At 47.8% G+C, this 22,333-nt stretch overlaps 1 protein-coding gene across 1 annotated transcript in view; it reads right to left on the reverse strand.

Moving 5' to 3' along the window:
* LOC123756556 (protein bric-a-brac 2) overlaps positions 1–22,333 on the reverse strand; it is a gene marked incomplete at its 3' end in the record, with an annotated part of 92,066 nt that overhangs the window by 68,054 nt on the left and 1,679 nt on the right.

The following is a 22,333-nucleotide window of genomic DNA, read 5'->3' on the forward strand; positions in this document are numbered from 1 at the left end:
CATGAGAGAGATATATAAAATACTTTGCGTGGAACAAAAGTTCATAATAGAACGGGTCCCCGTGGGTAGATACTTCAGACACGGATGAACCGCAGATATGAGAGACTATTTATATAGCTTATGAGAATAAAACATGGAGTCATTTGAGACAGGTGAAGCAAGTCACAGTGTATTATGGGTGCCGGTGACAGGATGAGCAACCAAGCGGGTTTTCCTCCTACTGTGGCTTGGTGCAGTGGCGGTGTGTCCACTCACAGGATGAGTGACGCTGCCCAGTACTGCCACTATGGCGGTGTGTCCACTCACAGGATGAGTGACGCTGCCCAATACTGTCACTATGGCGGTGTGTCCACTCACAGGATGAGTGACGCTGCCCAATACTGTCACTATGGCGGTGTGTCCACTCACAGGATGAGTGACGCTGCCCAATACTGTCACTATGGCGGTGTGTCCACTCACAGGGTGAGTGACGCTGCCCAATACTGTCACTATGGCGGTGTGTCCACTCACAGGATGAGTGACGCTGCCCAATACTGTCACTATGGCGGTGTGTCCACTCACAGGATGAGTGGCGCTGCCCAATACTGTCACTATGGCGGTGTGTCCACTCACAGGATGAGTGGCGCTGCCCAATACTGTCACTATGGCGGTGTGTCCACTCACAGGATGAGTGACGCTGCCCAATACTGTCACTATGGCGGTGTGTCCACTCACAGGATGAGTGACGCTGCCCAATACTGTCACTATGGCGGTGTGTCCACTCACAGGGTGAGTGACGCTGCCCAATACTGTCACTATGGCGGTGTGTCCACTCACAGGATGAGTGACGCTGCCCAATACTGTCACTATGGCGGTGTGTCCACTCACAGGATGAGTGGCGCTGCCCAATACTGTCACTATGGCGGTGTGTCCACTCACAGGATGAGTGACGCTGCCCAATACTGTCACTATGGCGGTGTGTCCACTCACAGGATGAGTGGCGCTGCCCAATACTGTCACTATGGCGGTGTGTCCACTCACAGGGTGAGTGACGCTGCCCAATACTGTCACTATGGCGGTGTGTCCACTCACAGGATGAGTGGCGCTGCCCAATACTGTCACTATGGCGGTGTGTCCACTCACAGGATGAGTGGCGCTGCCCAATACTGTCACTATGGCGGTGTGTCCACTCACAGGGTGAGTGACGCTGCCCAATACTGTCACTATGGCGGTGTGTCCACTCACAGGATGAGTGGCGCTGCCCAATACTGTCACTATGGCGGTGTGTCCACTCACAGGATGAGTGGCGCTGCCCAATACTGTCACTATGGCGGTGTGTCCACTCACAGGATGAGTGGCGCTGCCCAATACTGTCACTATGGTGGTGTGTCCACTCACAGGATGAGTGGCGCTGCCCAATACTGTCACTATGGCGGTGTGTCCACTCACAGGATGAGTGACGCTGCCCAATACTGTCACTATGGCGGTGTGTCCACTCACAGGATGAGTGACGCTGCCCAATACTGTCACTATGGCGGTGTGTCCACTCACAGGATGAGTGGCGCTGCCCAGTAAACTTTAAGAAAAAATAAAAATGATATAAAAATAAGAAGCTAATTTTAGAAGACGAGTACATTCATAATTTTAAAAGTATTCATAGAAAATTAGGATGGATAAATAACCGTCTATTGTGAAGCCGAGGTCCAAGAGCTGCAACCCGATCACACAGGCAGGCAGGCAGGCAGGCAGGCAGGCAGGCAGGCAGGCAGGCAGGCAGGCAGGCAGGCAGGCAAGTACACTGGTATACCGTCGTGTGAGAGAGGAAGCATGTCAGACTTATCAAGGCCGCCTGTAGCCAAGGGCAAGGCTGTACTGTCCATTCAGTTACTGGCCAAACCCAACTGTGCTTAACCTGAGAGACAGAGAGAGAGAGAGAGAGAGCGCCCGCACGCGTGCAGACGACATGGCCAACATACTCCACATCATCGCGACCAAAATATATAAATTCACCGGAATGTCGTGAAAATCTATAAATATAATTAATAACCCAACAGTAGATGCTGGAGAAGAAGGGGGCGGCGACGGTTCTGGGTCACCCCCCCAAAACCCCCCCCCCTCAGGCGCCCCCCCTCCCAGCCCTTAATCATCCCCCCCCCCAGGTCCCACGCGCACCAAACCCCCTTCCTCCCTCCCCCCCCCCCTCTCAATGGTTCCGACACCCTGACCTACCTCAAGTCTCCCCCACCCCAGCCCCCCATCACCCCACCACCACCACCTCTCTCCCCCACCACGGGCCGAGCAGTAACATGTCCCCCCCCCCCCCACCAGCGCCTCCCCCGGAGAGGTTCCGCCTTCACAGAGTCGTCCTCTACAACCTTTACAGCAGAGCTGGTCTTCCCTACCACAGGAAGCCAGGCCAAAGAGCTAGAGCTCAACCCTCCCCCCGGCAAGCACAACTAGGTGAGTACAAACAGGGCGTCATCCTCAGCTACCAAATAGGCTTAACTTGGTGTCAATAAGATCTCCTAAGATGATGGTGCTCCTTATGACAATGTAGGTGAAAGTACCAGTATGTAGTCAAGCTTTGTCGAATGCTTCATTGAAACCAAAGTTAAATATTCCTAGGCTTAGTATAGCATGTATGTATATACTATATCAAGCCCGCCATAGTACTGGGCAGCGTCACTCATTCTGTGAGTGGACACACCGCCATAGTGACAGTATTGGGCAGCGCCACTCATCCTGTGAGTGGACACACCGCCATAGTGACAGTATTGGGCAGCGCCACTCATCCTGTGAGTGGACACACCGCCATAGTGACAGTATTGGGCAGCGCCACTCATCCTGTGAGTGGACACACCGCCATAGTGACAGTATTGGGCAGCACCACTCATCCTGTGAGTGGACACACCGCCATAGTGCCAGTACTGGACAGCGTCACTCATCCTGAGAGTGGACACACCGCCATAGTGCCAGTACTGGACAGCGCCACTCATCCTGTGAGCGAACACACCGCCACAACACCGCCAAAAAAGGAAGACACCCCTCCTGGGTTGTTCAAGGCAGCGTTCAGACGCACCCCAGACTTGATTAACTGTCTCAAGTGAGGAGATACCGGCAACCAAGGAACCTAACATTGTCTAAGACTTATATTCTCTCTCCTCTACACACCAACATCCCTACAACACTTCCTTCAGCTCCACGGCGTCTTCCGCAACAAAAAAATGTTTCCAGCCTGCAGCCGGTGAATAAAAGCTCTTTTTTTTAGATTCAGCAGCTCTGAACAAAGCGGCAAGTAGCACGGGCTATGGCGAGCCCGTAGTGAACGTACCTGGCCACAGGAGCGTTACCATAGACACACATCCTAGTTACATCCAAGTGTCATGCATTCATCTACCAGTTCTATTATGCATATTAGTGACAAAGGAAGATGCTGAGGCGAGTCAGGAGGATAGAGAGAGGGCCGAGAGCGTGAGTAGACCCGAAGGGGGGGGGGGGCGTGAGGAGATCTGGATGCAAGAAGGGGGAGATGAGGGAGGCTGGGGTGGAAGGGGACAAGGCTGGGAGTGAGTGGGGGGGGGATTGAATGAGACAGTGAATGTGAGGGGGGATAAATGAGACTAGGAGTGAGTGTGTGTGGGGGGGGGGATGAATGAGAGTGGGAGAGTGTCTGGGGGGGCAGGGGGGGGCGAATGAGGGGGATAGGGGGGTAGGGGGGTAAGTTTTCAAGGAAGGAAACTGTGCAATAAGCAATCAAGGGAGAAGAAATAAAGTGGTGGCAGGAGTGGTGTGGGCGCCACACCCTCCTCCCTCAGTCGGCATGGTGACAGTGACGCAGCCTCTCTCTCTCACACGCACGCACGCACACACGGACGCACGCACGCACACACGGACGCACGCACACACACACGGACGCACGCACACACACACGGACGCACGCACGCACACGAACATACCAACGAACACCTACATCAACGGAACTCACTGACGCAGTACGCATCACCACACTAACGCCCGCAAATATCTGCAAGAGAAGCAACCTCCACGAAATACGAATCTAAGCGAGCACATAATTGACCAAACAACAATAAAAGCTACTCACGAAAATATATTAGCAGGAGAAGTCCCGCCTAGAACAAGCCCATCATCACTCACTCACTCACTCACTCACTCACACACACTCACACACACACACACACACACACACACACACAAGAAAAAGTCAACGAAACCTCGACTCGGGTGACATAGCGACGTCGACGTTATACCAAACACTGCCTAAAAAAAAGTTTATCGACAGAAACCACAGAACAGCTGCAGTACAGCCAAGTTAATTGACGGTCGAGAGGCGGGACCAAAGAGCCAGAGCTCAACCCCCCCCCCCCACACACACACAAGCTAGGGGGGTTTACCACAGTCAGGTCTGGATACCCGTGTAAATGGGGAAATAGGTTTACATGTGCCAAAGGGAAAGAGGGAATATCAACACCTGTTAGAAATGCGCACGAGACCACTTTAACATAACTACTTTACAGCTATACACCCTAACAATAGTTCAAACGAGATGTCACAGCGCAGCAGAAGTTGTTAAACCCATTAAACACAACCTTACTGAAGGCAAGATACGAGTTGAACACTCATTCATCGACTCCCAACATCACAGCCTAAGCCAGGCCTTGGCCAACCTGGAATGGGTCTGAAGTGGAGCGCTTAACTGAGTTAACACTTCAGTGGGCCAGCCTGAGGCTTAGGGCCCGCGCATGGGGCACCCTACACCACATATGTAGTACTCCACACGTGCTCACTAACACACACGTGCACACTAACCCACACGTGCACACTAACCCACACGTGCACACTAACCCACACGTGCACACTAACCCACACGTGCACACACACAACCTGTTCCTCGAGTTCATTTCAGTTCCCACTAATCTCACGCTAAAAGAAACCTTGGTAACAGATGACTCATCTGAGTCTCAGCCTTCCATCCGTGCCTCACGTGTACTCAATTATATTCACCTAATTGTGCTTGCAAGGGTTGAGCTTCGGCTCTTCGGTCCCGCCTCTAAACCGTCAACCAACTGGTGTACAGGTTCCCGAGTCTCAATAACCTTGAGGTTTAGAGAACTTTGTAACACCACTAAACACTTTATGCACGATGTAACATCCTCAGCCCAAGTGTGGTTTAATATTACAATGATTTTGCAGGCTAGTCCTCGTCACCTTGCTGGCCTACACCCTATCTTGAGGTTATCTTGAGATGATTTCGGGGCTTTAGAGTCCCCGCGGCCCGGTCCTCGACCAGGCCTCCACCCCCAGGAAGCAGCACGTGACAGCCTGACTAACTCCCAGGTACCTATTTACTGCTAGGTAACAGGGGCATTCAGGGTGAAAGAAACTTTGCCCATTTGTTTCTACCTTTTTCGTGCGGGAATCGAACCCGCGCCACAGAATTACGAGTCCTGCGCGCTATCCACCAGGCTACGAGGCCCCTACCTCTGAAGAACATTGCATCATCTTAAGATTACTAGTTAAAGTAGCAAGTTTAACATTGAATTTCCGAGAAGGGCAATAAGAACCTGTCTATTTTCGACATCAATCTATCAAGTCGACAATCGAGTTGTGAATGGTCCAGGACGGACCGAAATGTCGTCGTCCCTTCACCTTCTAGTGTGTGGTCTGGTCAACATACTTTAGCCACGTTATTGTGACTCCTCGCCTGTATAAGAACCTGTCTACTAATTGTAAATCACGCTAGAAACAATTTACCTGGATTTACCCCGAGGGCCACCATTTAGAATAGCCTCACAACAGGGAGAGGAAGCCGACGGCTTGTCAGAGTTATTATTGCCTCTTCTATTACGTAAACCCCCTCAAGGTCAGGTCAGGGCAGGAATGGTGCTTGTCTTGACGGCAGAGTCCAGCCGTTAACAGGTCCCAACGCCCCAACTGCTGGTGGCGTTTATGTCAATAATGCACAGACACACACTACAGTTACTGTAAACAAACTGCCTGAACTGTTTGTGTACATCAATGTATGTATATGTACATTGTGTGTGTGTGTGTGTAATATTAACGATTGACACCTGCTTGATACCTGGTTGATGGGGTTCTGGGAGTTCTTCTACTGGGCATAGGGTGGAAAAACTCTGTCCATTGTTTCTCGCCGGCGCCTGGGATCGAACCCAGGATCACAAGTCCCGCGTGCTGTCCGCTCGGCCGACCGGCCCCCTCTAGCTAAATTAGTAAACAAAACAAATTTAACTCTAGACCGGAAGCCCGACTCTGTTCTCCAGACTATTGACTGTTGCTTGAAACATTCAGGTCTGACAAGCCACCAACCACACACTCAGAGGGAAAGAACAAGTACAAGAAATATAATGATCTGACGCCTGTATATATAATAATTCGTTTTGTCGGGGGACAAATAGCCAATGTATATATGTATACACACTCCAGGTTTGTATCGAGGCCCATGCTTTAGGTCGAGCTCTGACCTTCCCCAAGATGTAACCCAACAACAGTTATTCTATCAGACCTTCCCCAAGATGTAACCCTAACAGTTATCCAGTTATCCAACAGTTATCTTATCAACTCCTAGGTACCAATTTACTGCTGGGTGAACAGAAGCATCAAGTGAAAGGAAACATGCCCAACCATCTCTGCCCCTCTCGAGGATCGAACCCAGGATCCTTGACTGGGAGTCGAGAACACAGCCATGACGTCCACCAGGCATTATGATAACATAAGAATCAAGGCAACTGCCTATTGGTCCATACGAGGCAGCTCCTATTTATTTCTACCCAAACTCATTCCTATATACAGACGAGGAGTCACAATAACGTGGCTGAAGTATGTTGACCAGACCACACACTAGAAGGTGAAGGGACAACGACGTTTCGGTCCGTCCTGGACCATTCTCAAGTCGATTGGGAATGGTCCAGGACGGACCTAAACAACGTCGTCCCTTCACCTTCTAGTGTGTGGTCTGGTCATCATTCATATACATGTCTAACCTACGCTTGGAAAAATCCATCTATCCCCCACACCCTTACAGCGATCTCACATTAGGCTAGACTCCCGTCACCTGCGGCAGGTGACTAATCTCCCAATCCTCGTCACTCCACGAGGAAACTCTAAGCAGGAACTGGGTCACTATCCAACATTATACCGAATGTTCAGTCATTAGACCTCTTCAGACTTAGCGTGAGGTACCTCTAACTTTGTAATTACTTTGTCTATTTTCGTTCTAGACGAAATCTTAATACTGCAGCCAAAGTTTGCCAGTGCACGCTACTGATCTGACGCCTTGTATGATTAATCATCAGCTCATGGTGCAAACGATGTGATCTTCCTATAGTCTAGGGGTAGCTGTACAAATGCCCAGTTGCCCAGTAGATTCAAAATACCGGTGCATACTGAATGCCAGCGAAATATCAGCACTTACAGACTATCAACACCAAGAGACGGCCAGCAGCACAAGTCTGGGGTCACCTCCTGACCTCATATGGCCGGATACGACAGAAGTTGGATGCGTGCGTGTGGGGTGTGGGGTGTGCGTGCGGGTGTGTGCACGTGTGCGTGCACGTGTGCGTGCGGGTGTGTGCACGTGTGCGTGCGGGTGTGTGCGTGCGGGTGTGTGCACGTGTGCGTGCGGGTGTGTGCACGTGTGCGTGCGGGTGTGTGCACGTGTGCGTGCGGGTGTGTGCACGTGTGCGTGCGGGTGTGTGCACGTGTGCGTGCGGGTGTGTGCACGTGTGCGTGCGGGTGTGTGCACGTGTGCGTGCGGGTGTGTGCACGTGTGCGTGCGGGTGTGTGCACGTGTGCGTGCGGGTGTGTGCACGTGTGCGTGCGGGTGTGTGCACGTGTGCGTGCGGGTGTGTGCACGTGTGCGTGCGGGTGTGTGCACGTGTGCGTGCGGGTGTGTGCACGTGTGCGTGCGTGTCACCTGTGATCCCTATGACCACGGCGCCAGCGAGCCCATCACACCACTAGCAAATCCTACGCCGCAGGCCAGCAGACACGTCCAACGCCATGACGGATGCAACTGTCCTACGTCAGGATGGTCCTAGCCCACCTAGCGGTGTCCACCCGGTAGCTGGACGTGGCCCAGGTGACGGTGGGACCCATGAGCAGGTTTGGACCGGAACGGTTGTGGGCTAGTGGTGGGTGTGGGCTAGTGACAGGTGGGAACAGGTGTAGGGAAGAGCAAGGGATGATTCCCGGCAGTGTTGGGGCGTGGTGGGTTATGGTGTGCGAGGTGCGCTTGCAAGCAGCAGGTGTGGAGCAGGTGATCTCAGAGGTTTAGGGGCAGCCAGTGTTCTCCTTTAGTTGCCGGCGGCGGCCACAGCTACTGTGCGAGACACACACACAACCTTCATGCCCGAGTGATCAACCAGCCACACGCACACGCCCCGCCACCGCCGCCCCCATGCTAACTATTTCTCACATTAACACAATTACTGTACAACGAGACGTATAAATCACAGTTCCTGTGATTTATAGAGTGTCTGTACGTGTGGTTTCTAATTTGAACTCGCTAATGGGTCGAGCTGTGGCTCTTCGACCCCGGGATTGAATTTGCTGGTCATGTGATGCAATAGCACTCGGGCGACATTTCTCTAGCCTCGTCCAGCTTTGAATGCGCGTTCCGGGGTCGCATTAACTACTTCCCCATCTCTGTTAATATCCCTTTTTCCGTCTCAATGATGTTTACAACAACTTTTCTTCTGTCTTGTGTCAGTTCCACTAAAGCAGAACACGAAACAATGGGTATAAATTGGATTAGTTTAGATTTAGGGAGGACTTGGGTAAATACTGGTTCGGTAACAGGGTTGTTGATTTGTGGAACTAATTACCGTGTAACGTGGTTGGAGGTGCCGGGGTCCCTCGATTGTTTGAAGCGTGGGTTGGACATGTTTATGAGTGGGATTGGGTGGTTATAAAGTGGAGCTGCCTCGTGTGGGCCAATAGGCCTTCTGCAGTTACCTTTGTTCTTATGTTCTTATATCTAAGTGTGGCAAGCAGGTGTATGGGGTGGCCATAGCACCATCACTCTGGGCTGGCAGGTCCGCCACTAAGGACCACTCGCTTCGTATAATTAATAAACCATCAACGATAATTTCAGTGAATTGTTCTAAATTTTTGCCCGAAATCTTTGTGTGTGTATCAGTGATTTAATTTAATACACAGCCACTATAACTTGAAACATACTTCTGCTTTATGTATGCAGTTATGAAAAATGTATTATTATTATAACTATATAATTCAACATAGATAATATAATTCAATATATTATGTGGTTCGTGCTCTTCTACGCTTTTTAAATATGATGACACCTTGACTGTTCATTATGCGCCAGCTAAAATTAATGCTCGGCCCATTACAATGCAGACATAATTAACAGCCAGTCCATTATAAAACTCAGAATTGTAGACTGACTTATTATAACAAAATTAAATGAATACAAGAAAAACAATTCTTTTCCCAGGTCAAGTTTACTATTATATACATTATATTATATATATATATATATATTATATATATATATATATATATATATATATATATATATATATATATATATATATATTATATTATATTATATTATATATTATATATAGTACCACCTCTGGAGCAATTGTATGGGCCCATAGCCTCGAAGGAGAGAATAATGGGCATTCGAAGAGCTCAGTCACCACCACCTGCCTCGCCAGTCACGGCCACCACAACTACCACCTCCCACATGATGAGTCTACCACAACTACCACCTCCCCGCACCCCCACACACACACCTTCTGCCATACAGCTGTACTCCATCTGAACTTTGGTTACCAATATTGCGGTATATCTTGCTACACCCAAGGACCTGCAGTCACTCTTAGCTTCCCGCCAAGTTCGACGCGCGTCACGAAGCGCGGACCAGACCCCAGCCGGCCTCGTCTGCCGGTCTCCGGCCTCTCCGGCCAGTTGTCACGGGGGGCAGACCAGACCCCAGCCGGCATCGTCTGCCAAGTCTCCGGCCAGTAGTCACGGAGGGGCGCGGACCAGACCCCAGCCGGCATCGTCCGGCAACTCTCCGTCAAGTAGTCACTAATTTCCTAACACCAACTCGCAAATAAAATCACACACAATGGTATTCTTTCATCACTTCCCAGTGTATTTGGAAAATAATTAAAACAATGTGTATCGGGAGAGAGAAATGGTCGGCGACGTTTCCTTTCACCTAATGCGGCTGTTTACCTATCAGTAAACAGGTACTAGCCTATTGTATATACATAAATATATATACAGGCTTCGTCCCCGAAGAAGCTAATATAATGTAAACACGTTACACGAGTCAAAATACACAAGCTGGAGAGACGCACCACAAATAATCAAAGACAAGGCTCCAAATTAACTAAATTACCTTATTAAACCTCTGCTAAGCCAAGAGTTCGAGCCCACATCAACCCATGATCGCCCATTTTAATTACAAAAAATAAAAGGCGCACATTTCTGTCGTCTTATTTCATAAAGTATACAATGCGGACGTATGTGTAGCGTGCGTGCAGTGATTAGAGAGGATTGACTAGGTACTAACCCTCAACTATTCGCAGCTCTTCAGAGCCTGCATTAATTAGGCACCTGGTTGTTAACCGATTAGGGGGATTGTGTTCCAGGGTAAACTAGTGAGGTATAGGGGGGAGGAGGAATGGTAACAGGAGTCTGCAAGTGGTAGAACAAAAAATTCTGTCGAACCCACAGCGTTCGGGGTTCTGTGGGGGAGGGAGAGGATCATATCTCCCTCTATCATATCTACATTCTGCCAAATGTAGATATGTTAGAGCCCAATAGGCTCAGGAACCTGTACACCAGTTGATTGACAGTTGAGAGGCGGGACCAAAGAGACAAAGCTCAACCCCCGCATGAACAATTAGGTGAGGAGAGTTAGGTGAGTACAGTGTCTTGTACTCACTCACTCATCTCCGCCATGTTCAGGATTTGCTTTCAAAGCGGGTACTAACAATTTCATGCTACCCGCTTCATGTACACAATGACTTCAATCGCGTTTCTCCTTCAAATACGTAACTTTTATTGATCCTCCCGTACTGCCGTCACTCAACCCTCCCCCCCCACCCCACACCGTCACTCAACCCCCACCCACCCACCCACCAGTCACTCACCCCATCCCACCCACCCCCCACTCCGCCCACACCGTGACTCACGCTCCCCCACCCAAAAAAACACACATTTTCAAAAGTTGCTCTACTGCCTCTCCCCTGTATCAATCCCCACGTGTAATATCCGGCTCCGCTTATTCATGCTGACTACACACAGTGTACACCGTTTAGCGTGACACGCTGCCCACCGACACGGGCCCCACAGTGTGTACTCACCTAATTGAGGTTGCGGGGGTTGAGCTTTGGCTCTTTAGTCCCGTCAATCAACTGTTGTACAGATTCCTGTGTGAGACAGACGAGGTGCCCCCCCACTCACAAGGGGTGTGTGTGAGTGGGAGCACCGCGTGAAGCTCCCGGCTCAGCGCATCACGGGGTTATTCATAATGAGTAACTTGTAGAGGAGGAGATCGATGAGAGTGGAATACATGATGCGATGTTTTTGTGTAGAGGTGAGCCGGCCTCCGTCAGCGGCGGCGTCGGCGGCGGCAGCTCCTCGTTGTCATGGGAATGGTCTGGCCAACTTCATGACCAGACGGCCAGTCATGCACACTACCTCCCCGCCACCCCCGGCCTCTCCCTCACTCCCTCACACATCCCCCCCGCCACTCCCGGCCTCTCCCTCACTCCCTCACACATCCCCCCTGCCCCCCACACACACTCACCAGTCATCAACTCTCCTTCACCACCATTCTCCACCGCCCCCCCTAGCCCAACCACTTTGGGCTGGACGGTAGAGCTTCATGCAGGTCGGCGTTCAATCTCCGACCGTCCACAAGTGGTTGGGCACCATTCCTTTCCCACCGTCCCATCCCAAATCCTTGTCCTGACCCCTTCCAAGTGCTGTATAGTCGTAATGGCTTGGCGCTTTCCCCCCCTGATAATTCCCTTCCCTTCTCCACCCCCCCTCCCCCCACACGTTTATGGTGGCCTGATAGCTGAGTGGACAGCGCTCTGGATTCTTAATCCTAGCGTCCGGGTTCAATCCCGTGATGGGGGCCTGGTAGCTGGGTGGACAGCGCTCTGGATTCGTAATCCTAGGGTACGGGTTCGATCCTCGGTGATGGCAGAAACAAAATAGGCAAAGTTTTTCACTCTGATGCCTCTGTTACCTACCACTAAATAGGTACCTGGGAGTTAGACAGCTGTTACGGGCTGCTTCCTGAGGGGGGGGGGGGTTGATCACTTGATTGACAGTTGAGAGGCGGGGCGAAAAAGTAGAGTTCAACCCCTGCAAGAACAACCAAGTGAATACAACTAGGTGAGTACACACGAGAAATAATTCGCGTCTCTTTAGTCCGACTTAAATGTACTGAAATTGTTTGGAAACGGAAACATATTTCGATTAACTAAGTTATCCGCAAGTCACCGTCTCCCGTCACCAGCGGCGACGCGAGGCAGCCGGTGGGGACCTCACCACACGCATGCACACGCACACAGCCGCACGCACACACTTTTTTAGTGTCAGAGTGGTTGACAGATGGAATGCATTAGGGAGTGATGTGGTGGAGGCTGACTTCATACACAGTTTCCAGTGTAGATATGATAGAGCCCAGTAGGCTCAGGAACCTGTACACCTGTTGACCGACAGTTGAGAGGCGGGACCAAAGAGCCAGAGCTCAACCCCCGCAAACACAACTAGGTGAGTATTTGGCCTCGTTTCTCTCCTCGCAATACGGATCCCTGGTTCGATTCCCGGGCAGGACAGAAATGATTGGGCACTTTTCTTTTCCACCTAATACCGCTGTTCATCCAGGATTGTTTAATAGGGAGTTGGACAACTTGTGTGGCGTTCCATCCTTGGAGGGGGGGAGGGGGGTTAGTAGTATGGCGTAAGGAGAGGTTGGTACAAGCCTAAAGTACATATATATACTCAGTCTTCCTGTCACCGACAAAAGGAATAATTTTATCTTCACCGTAGGTAATGAATAGGTGGTCCGCCTTCTCCCTCGCAGTACCCGCTTCCTCGTGTACCACCAATTAAATTTTTTTTTTAACAATTCATTGTGTCGCGGGACAGGAAGCCAGAGTGTATTCATTCACATTTTTAGGCTTTTTTTATCGTCCTCTCCCCCCCCCCCCCCCGGACGAATTACTGGCCCCGCCCTGGCTGTAACACCACAACCAGCTGACTAACTCCTGAGTACCTACTTACCGCCAGGTGAACAGAGGCATTAGATGAAGGGGGGCATGTGCCCAATCATTTCCGTCCCTCCAGGGAATTCGAACTCTGAATTCTCTAGTGTTGGTAGAGAACGAACCCGACTGTACCGCCGTGACCACTATGAATTTAAATTATATCCAAGTATTTTCTGGACAGGAAAATAATGTTAAGAATAACGAGCTTCTTAAGGAATGACCAAATTACCCATGTCTTGGTCTGGAATATTTTCCTCAGGGATTTATCATGCTATTGGGGGTGGAAGAGAGGGAGAGGGAAAGAGGCAAGGAAAGGGAGAGAAGAGAGGGAAGGAGATAGGGGGAGAGGCAAGAAAGAGGAGAGAAGAGAGGGAAGGAGGTAGACACCCTGGAGACAGCCGGGGATACTTTACCCAACAGCAATAACGCTACTCACATGGGGAGGGTTGTGTGTGTTGATACTCATGCTACCGTCATTACAGACATTTCCAGCGACTCTTGCAATACATCATAGTTATGAAACTGTAGAAATAAGTTTGATTGGACCAATTCATTTATGATTAAACATTAATGTAGGTATATTATAAACGTAGCAAATACTAAATGATATGGCATCTGGAGATGGGTAGTTGGTGGTGGTTGAGTGGGCAGTAACACTAGACAGTAACTACTCTCAATAAAGAAACAAGCGAGGACACCCACGCAGCCTTTCTGAGAGGCAGAACTACTAAAGCTGACTTTAGGGACATCGTAGCCCCCCACTCACGCTAAATATTACAAAAAGAGCTTAATCTGGATGTATAACCAATCCAACACTGACGAAATGTGTGTGTCTCTAAGGCTGCTGCTCTGTGATACTGTGTCACTGGTCCTGTTACAACTTACAAGTCCCAACAGGACTTATCAGCAACTACTAAGTCAGGTCTAGCTCTGCTGCGCCAGCCGAGCGTCATATGCTTGGAGAAGTCTAAGACATTTAATGTATATTTCCTGGTGGTGGGACAAGCGAGGATGAATTAGGAGTTTTTCACACCAGCCTTCCACAGACTAGAGGGACGCATAAACTACATGTTCCTCCAACTGATTGATTGATAAAGATTAAGCCACCCAAGAGGTGGCACGGGCATGAATAGCCCGTAACCTCCAACTGAATACAAACCCCAACTTTATACTGCCACCTGAACTATCACTTTGTGGGAGCCAGGACCACCACCACACTACCTACACACTACAAGTGCTAAGCCACAGATTTCAAAGTACATGATGATATACATAGAAATAAAAACAAAAGTTGTAAAGAATTTAACAAAAATATATACGCACAGCCTACTATCCATTTTGGTTTTTATAAAACTTGCCCAGTCCCAAAGTAACAAGCCATGATATGGTATATAGAACCTCCTCCAGCACTTGCCACAGCCTAAATGGTGCCTTTCAGGAGTGTCATGCACAGACGGAGTCATGGCAACCCATTACACCGTGGCACCTTGACGGAGCACTGAGCCAGGCCACTCCAGAAGCCTCTGCCACCGCCACCATCTCTAGTTTTCCCCCCTCGGTAAAATTTTCCAGCGGTTTAGCCTAATTAAAAAAATAAAATCAGAATGTAGGCTACCCGCCTGACCTACCGGAGCCGTCCACACTGGTTATGAACATTATGCTCAACCAACACGTGCATGTAACCACGTGCATGTAACCACGTGCACGCTGACGCCACACACAGCCCTCACAAGGATGAAGGAATACAGATTCCCTCGGGCAAGGCTGAGCTGGAGAATTATCACATTAACTGCCTTCCCCAACCAGTCGGGTCTACAACCTGTATCGTCAGGTAAATTATGATGTCACACCCTTCGTGTGAACCATATATATAAAACCCAACATCATCTCTTATTTCCGTTAGGTTAGGCTAGATTGGGTTGTGTTGTGTTAGGTTAGGCTAGATTGGGTTGTGTTGTGTTAGGTTAGGCTAGGTTAGGCTAGGTTGGGTTGAATGTGTTTAATGAGTATCTGTGACAAATACATAACCTTTATCTAGTCGACTCGTACGAGGGCTATACGAGCCGTACTACCCAAGGTCATCAGCTATGACCTCAGCTATGATAACCTTGACCTCGCTGATGGCACGCAAGTGCCTAATGGCAGTGCTGAAATGCACAGCTGTGTGTTGCTTTTGTGAAGGGGGGAGGGGGAATGCTGACAGTGATTCCACCTACAAACGCACAATGTGCCCACAACGCCTATTAGCGTTGTTAGGGCGTTGATAGCGTGCTGGTGACCTTATGTGCGTGTGTGTGCAGGGGCCTCCCTGGCCGCGTGCTGGAAAGGTGTTCACATCACACTATAGCCTAGTGACTTGAGTCGGGACTAATTCTGGTATTATTACTTCCACTATTACTCTGGGTACAAGTCGTTTATCAACAAAACATGACTCTGCTATGCTGCCCTATTAAAGTTGTCTTTAATTTACAACATCAATTTAGCGGACCACAGGAATGCAAACTTACAATACAAATAGTTAATCAGAAACTTAAATTGTTCTAAGCGTTTGGTTAGGGTTCTAAGCCCCGGTTTCCTTGGAATTGTAATCGGGGAGGGGATACCGCCCCCCAATACCAGACTGTGATTGGGGGAGGGAGCACCGTCCCCCCCACCACCAGATTGTGATTGGGGGAGGGAGCACCGCCCCCTCTCAAGCAGACAATAGTCATGGAGGGAGAAAAACACCCCTCCCTCACCCCGCTCTGGTTATGGGACTGCATGCAATTTATCTAATTTGTAACTAATTAACACTCCATGAGAATGACAAAAACCTGTACAAAAACCTGTACAAAACCTGTAAAAAAATAGTTTTACCAGTATGGTGAGTTTTGTTCTTTTGCTTGTCAAGTACTGTGCATATTGACCGCCTGGTTTGTGTCTTGGCGGTGATGGGCACACGACCGTCTTTGACGTCACGCGGCCAAGCTGTTAGTGCAAGCATCCGGTTGCTGAGTAAGTTACTTACGCCTTTATGGATAACAGTCGAGTGGACAATGTTATTTAAATATTTACAGCAAAATAGTGTATTTTGTATGAAAAAATATAAACACACATTAGTTCAGTGACTTTTTACTAATTAACACGAATATAGGGATAAAATAGGTACAGAGATTCTTGCAAAGGCGCGTACAGCTTTCTCTATATTATTCCAACCCTTATCAAATCTCTGTAGTGAGCAGTGGGGAAAAGCAGGCACCACTCCTGTGTCAGGTAAGTTACGGGCTCACCATAGCCCGTGCTACTTGCACCACTCCTGTGTCAGGTAAGTTACGGGCTCACCATAGCCCGTGCTACTTGCACCACTCCTGTGTCAGGTAAGTTACGGGCTCACCATAGCCCGTGCTACTTGCTCCGCTCCTGTGCCAGGTAAGTCCACTACAGGCTCACCATAGCCCGTGCTACTTGCACCACTCCTGTGTCAGGTAAGTTACGGGCTCACCATAGCCCGTGCTACTTGCTCCGCTCCTGTGCCAGGTAAGTCCACTACGGGCTCACCATAGCCCGTGCTACTTGGAACTTGTTCCGAGTAGCTGAATCTATAAGAACAACGGCGGGAAAAGGTTACAGCACCACATTATGGGCTCACGAGCTGAATCCATAGTCGGTTAGCTAAGCAAGTTACACCACTGCTGAACTAAACACACTATTAAAATTTACATTAACAGTCAATTTACAGTTACAGTGTGATTAAAGAACCAGTGAGACCATTAGGGTCTTTTAGTACAAATGGCTTCGTTCTCGTGTCACAATCGGGGATCCAAGGGTTCTATTACCGGTCGAGACAAATGATTGGACATTTTTCCTTTCACATAATGCCACTATTCACCCAACAGCAACCCCGGGAGTTAGACAAATCTTGTTGGGTTGCATCCTAGGGAAGGTCAGTAAATTTACCTTGGCGGGGGGGAGGGGGGGATAAAACCCTAAAGTACTTGTATATACAGCAGTCAAACGACGACATTTTGCTACGATTTCGATTATGTTAGCCAAATTAAATATTAGTGATAAGAGTTTTATTGGCTGTTTACGTTTGGTAAAATTTATTCACATCAGCAGGTGGTGCACACCCACCCAGAGGTACTCGAGCCTAAGCCTAGTGATAGTAACACATACAAATCTGTCTACTATTGCATGTCGTATATAAGTGGCATTCCGAGGATAATATGGGATAGAATCCACATGAAACATCGTGTCCGTCATTAAAAATGTACTGTATGCCCCCTCTAGTTTCAAATACAATCATGCTGCAGTTATATCTTTAGTTGATTGCAATAAAGGTTGACCGAGTCACATGCATGTAGGAAATGTAAATGTTTATCTCTCAGAATGTTCGGTAATACGTTTATTGTTTGTGATGTGTGTCTATGTATGTATTAACACGATGTACTGAACGGGGTGAGAATAACTTCAGCTACCTCATCCCTTTGTGTGTATATTACCTCAATAAACTTATTTCAATTTCAATTTCACAGGCATGTACTCCTTTGAGTGCAAATATAGCAAATAATTTCGTCTGGAGAGCGGAAGCCTAGTTGTTTCTACGAACTTCCCGCGGAATAAGAAGCCTCTCTCGTTGTCATGACAACGGCATTTCCAGGAACAAACAACAATTTGTCTCCATTTTTAACCTAAAAATAGTTTAAAGCATATCAGTGTAATCATGACATCGTAATTGTTGACGTAAGGATGTAAACACTGGGAATCACCTGATCACAGGCAAAACATGGCCGCGTGTCAATGATTCGTCGTGGGATTTCTGGTTTAACCTTGACGGCGACCGGACGTCTTGACACCTGTTTTGCCTGGAGGTCGCCCGACACGTGGAGTGTTTTTGGTCTCTTTACTGATATGTATTCCTTTTCAACGGCCCAGACTGATTATCACCAGGGGCCGTTGCCCCAACAACCTGGCGCAATTAGCACCAGGGGTCACTGGGAAGGTGTTAGATGTGTTTAATGTTCCAGGGGTGTTAGGACGATGCTATGTCCAGCTCTGGCTTGGTCGAAACGTGGCGGGGGTTCGACGTGGGATCTTGGTAGGATATTCATGACTCGGGGACGTGGTGTCTATCACCGCTGGAGGTCAGTGGGGCAAATTGTTAGTTTTCGCCTGACGGCTTGAGCTATGGGGAACTCTTCGCGATTGGGCAGTTAGATTGAGACTTTTGTTCCACTGCCAAGCGTTCACAGGACGCCAGGCGCCTCTGTTATCTGGGATCACTGGACGTTGACATATAGCATTCCAGTTGGGTGTATGTGGCGGGTGAGGATCAGACGCTCGCTGACCCGAATGAAGCCAGGGGGTAGCCTAGCATATACTGCATGGTGTGTTTACCTATTGTTTTTCCCGAGAAGCGACGTGTAGCCGCAAGTCTTAAGTGTGTTTTCCGGACACGGGAATGCGGAGGCACATCCAGCAGCAGTGCTGCCATGACCCTTAACAACCACAATAAAAATCGGAGCAGGTCAGACTCCGCACCATTGGGTACAGGCTGCAGAAACTTCGTTCTAGAAGGGATATATGTAAGTCGGGTTTGGAAATACGGTTGTGGACGAGCGGAATGGTTTGTCACTGTTAGGTTAAGTCCAGTTGATTGCGCCCCGTACCTGGTTAAGTGATTATGCGGATAATACAGGAAGCCTTTTGAAATAATGGAGGTACTCACTAGCCTAGTGCGAGGCTGATCGCGTGTTCACCCATCCAGTTACTGGGAGTAAACAATCAGGGTTAAACTGAGTGATATACCACTTTTGCGTCACGGAAGTCGTCCATTCACGTGAATTTGTGTAATTGTGCCGTCGAAGACACTAACATTAGACATCTAACCCACAAATATGAAAAAGGAAGAGACGTTTCAGTCCGTCCTGAACCATTAAGTCGTATGAAGACTACTACAGGACTTGATAATGGTCCGAGACGGACCGAAATGTCGCCCTTATCTTCAGATGTGTGGGCTGGGTGTCTAATTTTCAGCCTCGTTATTGTGATGCTCTCCAATAATAATTATATTTAAAATTACAGAAGATCTGATTACAGTAATCAGTAGGTATTTGTAATTTTACGAAGCCAGTAATTACGTGCAAAGGTGTTCAAAATTATTGATTTGTTAATAAATAGTTTGCAAATTAACATATGGCCGCCCACTACATGGGTGGAGAGAGCGTGATTAAAAATACATATAACCTGGGCCAGGCTTCATTAGACATTTACGCAACCACTTGCGAAACCTGTACATCTTTCCTTAATCATAGCGGCTTTGTTTACATTTAATAGTTTTTAAAAGCTTGGGAACTTCACAAGCCAAGCAACTTCAGGGTGAGACAGAAGAAATGGTTGGGCACGTTTCTTTTCACCTAATGCTCCTGTTCACCTAGCAGTAAACAGGTACCCTGGTGTTCGATAACTGTTGTGGGGGTTGCATTCTTGGAGATCGCTACTGACCTTTCCAAGAATGCAGCTCCCACAACAGTTATCCAATGTTGAATTTCTACTACCACAGGATGAACTGTATTAAAGGACTCCAATGCCATGAGGTCACTGCGAGAGTCGAGCTACAGATTGACAGCCAGAAAGCACTTGAAGAGCATACAAAATAGCATAAAGTTAACAAATCCACAAGAGCCGTGACGAGGATTCGCACCTACGTCCGAGATAATCCCAGACGCTGCCTTAATCGACTGAGCTGAGACTTAACGATGGTAAAAGTCGTTCATTGTTCATTGATGCATCACGCTATTGTGATTTGTGTGTGTGTAGTATAAAGTTCTGCCGCGAAGATGCTAGTCTCCGAAGGCAGGAGACATGACTTAGACCGCTCTTCACTGATGGGTCAAGTCTGCAGATGGTGTAGGCTACTTCAAACTCATAAGAAACCCCTTGAGTTGTTTACTAGAATTTAAGAACATTGTAAATATTGTTTTGATATTTCACTTTCTTACAGTGAAAAAGACTTTAGAATCCAAGTAGCACCACGAATTGATTCCTGCTGCTTTTTCGACTCGCCCCATTTCCAAATCGTTCCTACCTTCATCCTATCCCAAGCTGCTTAGCCTAAGTCGCCCGGAAGAGCGTGGTGAGCTGAGGTGAAAGGGGCCAATTGGAAATAAGGCGACTCATCCTGATGTTCTCTGCCACCAGTGGTGGAAGAATGATATGGGAAGCCTCTGCCCGGAACTGATCATGTGAGCACTTGTGTAAATTGGCCGATTCAGACGGTCTTCTATATTTTAAAAATTAAACTTAAAATAACAATAACACTGAAGGCTCTTACAATACATTACTTTTTGATTATGTTTAAGAGAATTTTTCTTGTATAATTTCGTCCGAATGATTTCATTAGGCTGTAGATTGTAATGGCTGAATGGATCCATTGTACTTTTACGCCGAATTATTTTTCAAGTTTTGTTCAAGCTTGTTATATCCTTCCAGTCCTGTCTGAAAGCAACGTCGTCAAATTCCAGCAGCTGCATGGCGGTCACTTGGGAGCACTGTCAGGCCTCGGGGCAACAGGTTACACTGCCCTTAAATGTACGTGCAAAGAGCTGTCAAGTCCATGATCGTAGACCCACTGGTCAAAGTTATTTTCTGTCTTTATTCTCTTGCCATTTAGCAAGATGAGGAGCTATAACCAAGTGTATCTTGAGTTCCAAACTTTTTTGAAATGTAGCTAGCTTACTAGTAGCCATTATGACATGGATATATATTAACAATACAACAAGGTTTATACATTATACAGATACATACACTCCCTGCTGCATGGCGCACATCCATGGCGCCAGTGTGTGGATGTCACATACATCCACACTGATAGCATTAATATAACCATCACTAAAATACAGAAAATCAGTCCCAAAACGTGTATGATGAGGCTTGACAGTTGGTGTAATAAAGTTACCTGGCCAGGTTCATGGTTCAAGGAAGTGGAGTCTTATTAAGGCCCTCGGGATTTGCTGGTGTAAAACATATGGACCAACATTGCCAAGTACTATGTAGAAATATAATAGTAGCTACGAATATGTTGTCAAATAGGAAATTAACCCTGTTTCAGAAGGCTGTAGTAATTGCAAAAATTTTGTCTAAAGTGTGGTATTTGTCTCATTTTTTCCAATTGACAAGACAATTGCTATGGAGATTGAAAAAACTATTTTTAGATATGGTATGGTATTTAGTTGGCATGGTAGATACCAACCAATTAAATGGACTACACTATGTAAAGATAAGAAAAACTATGGAATAGGGAGACTGTGTACCATAAGTCATTGGCTATCTTATGTGTTACCTTTAGAAAGAAAAAATAAAGGAATAGTGTAAATGCGTTAGGATATTTTTGTAAAATAGGTTGTTATTGTTATAGATTCAGCTACTCTGAACAAGTTCCAAGTAGCACGGGCTATGGTGAGCCCGTAGTGGACTTACCCGTCACAGGAGCTGTACCGAGTGTAAAATAGGTGTTAGGTACTGGTACATATACCAGAGTATACTGACCTTGCCTATATTTCACCTTTCTTGCGAAGCAGGATCAAGTATTGCAGTCCCTATGGCATAGTGGTAAGAAACTCGCCTGGCGTTCCGCGAACGCTTTATCCTGGGTTCGTATCCAGGCCGGGGAGGATTGACTGGGCGCCAATCCTTAACTGTAGCCTCTGTTCACCCAGCAGTAAAATGGGTACCTGGTTGTTAAACGATTTGGCGGGTCGTATTCCAGGGAACATTAGGCTCAAGGACCTGCCCGAAACGCTATGAGTGCTAGTGGCTGTACAAGAACGCAATAACTCTTGTATATATAAATTAAAAAATAAAATATCATTTGGGGTTTACGGTTCATGCTCGGTGATATGGAAAATTGGTTTACCGAGAATTATATAAAATATATATAAATGTAGTATTTTCCCTTGTAAATTGATGTAAATATGATCTTTATATTGTATATTATTTAATAAAGAAAAATCAGACCAGATTCAAATCCAAGTCTTTTTAAGGCGTTAGAGTAGGTCATTAATTTTCTACTTGCA

This window comes from Procambarus clarkii, chromosome 25 (assembly GCF_040958095.1).
Source record: "Procambarus clarkii isolate CNS0578487 chromosome 25, FALCON_Pclarkii_2.0, whole genome shotgun sequence".
NCBI classification, from domain to species: domain Eukaryota; kingdom Metazoa; phylum Arthropoda; class Malacostraca; order Decapoda; family Cambaridae; genus Procambarus; species Procambarus clarkii.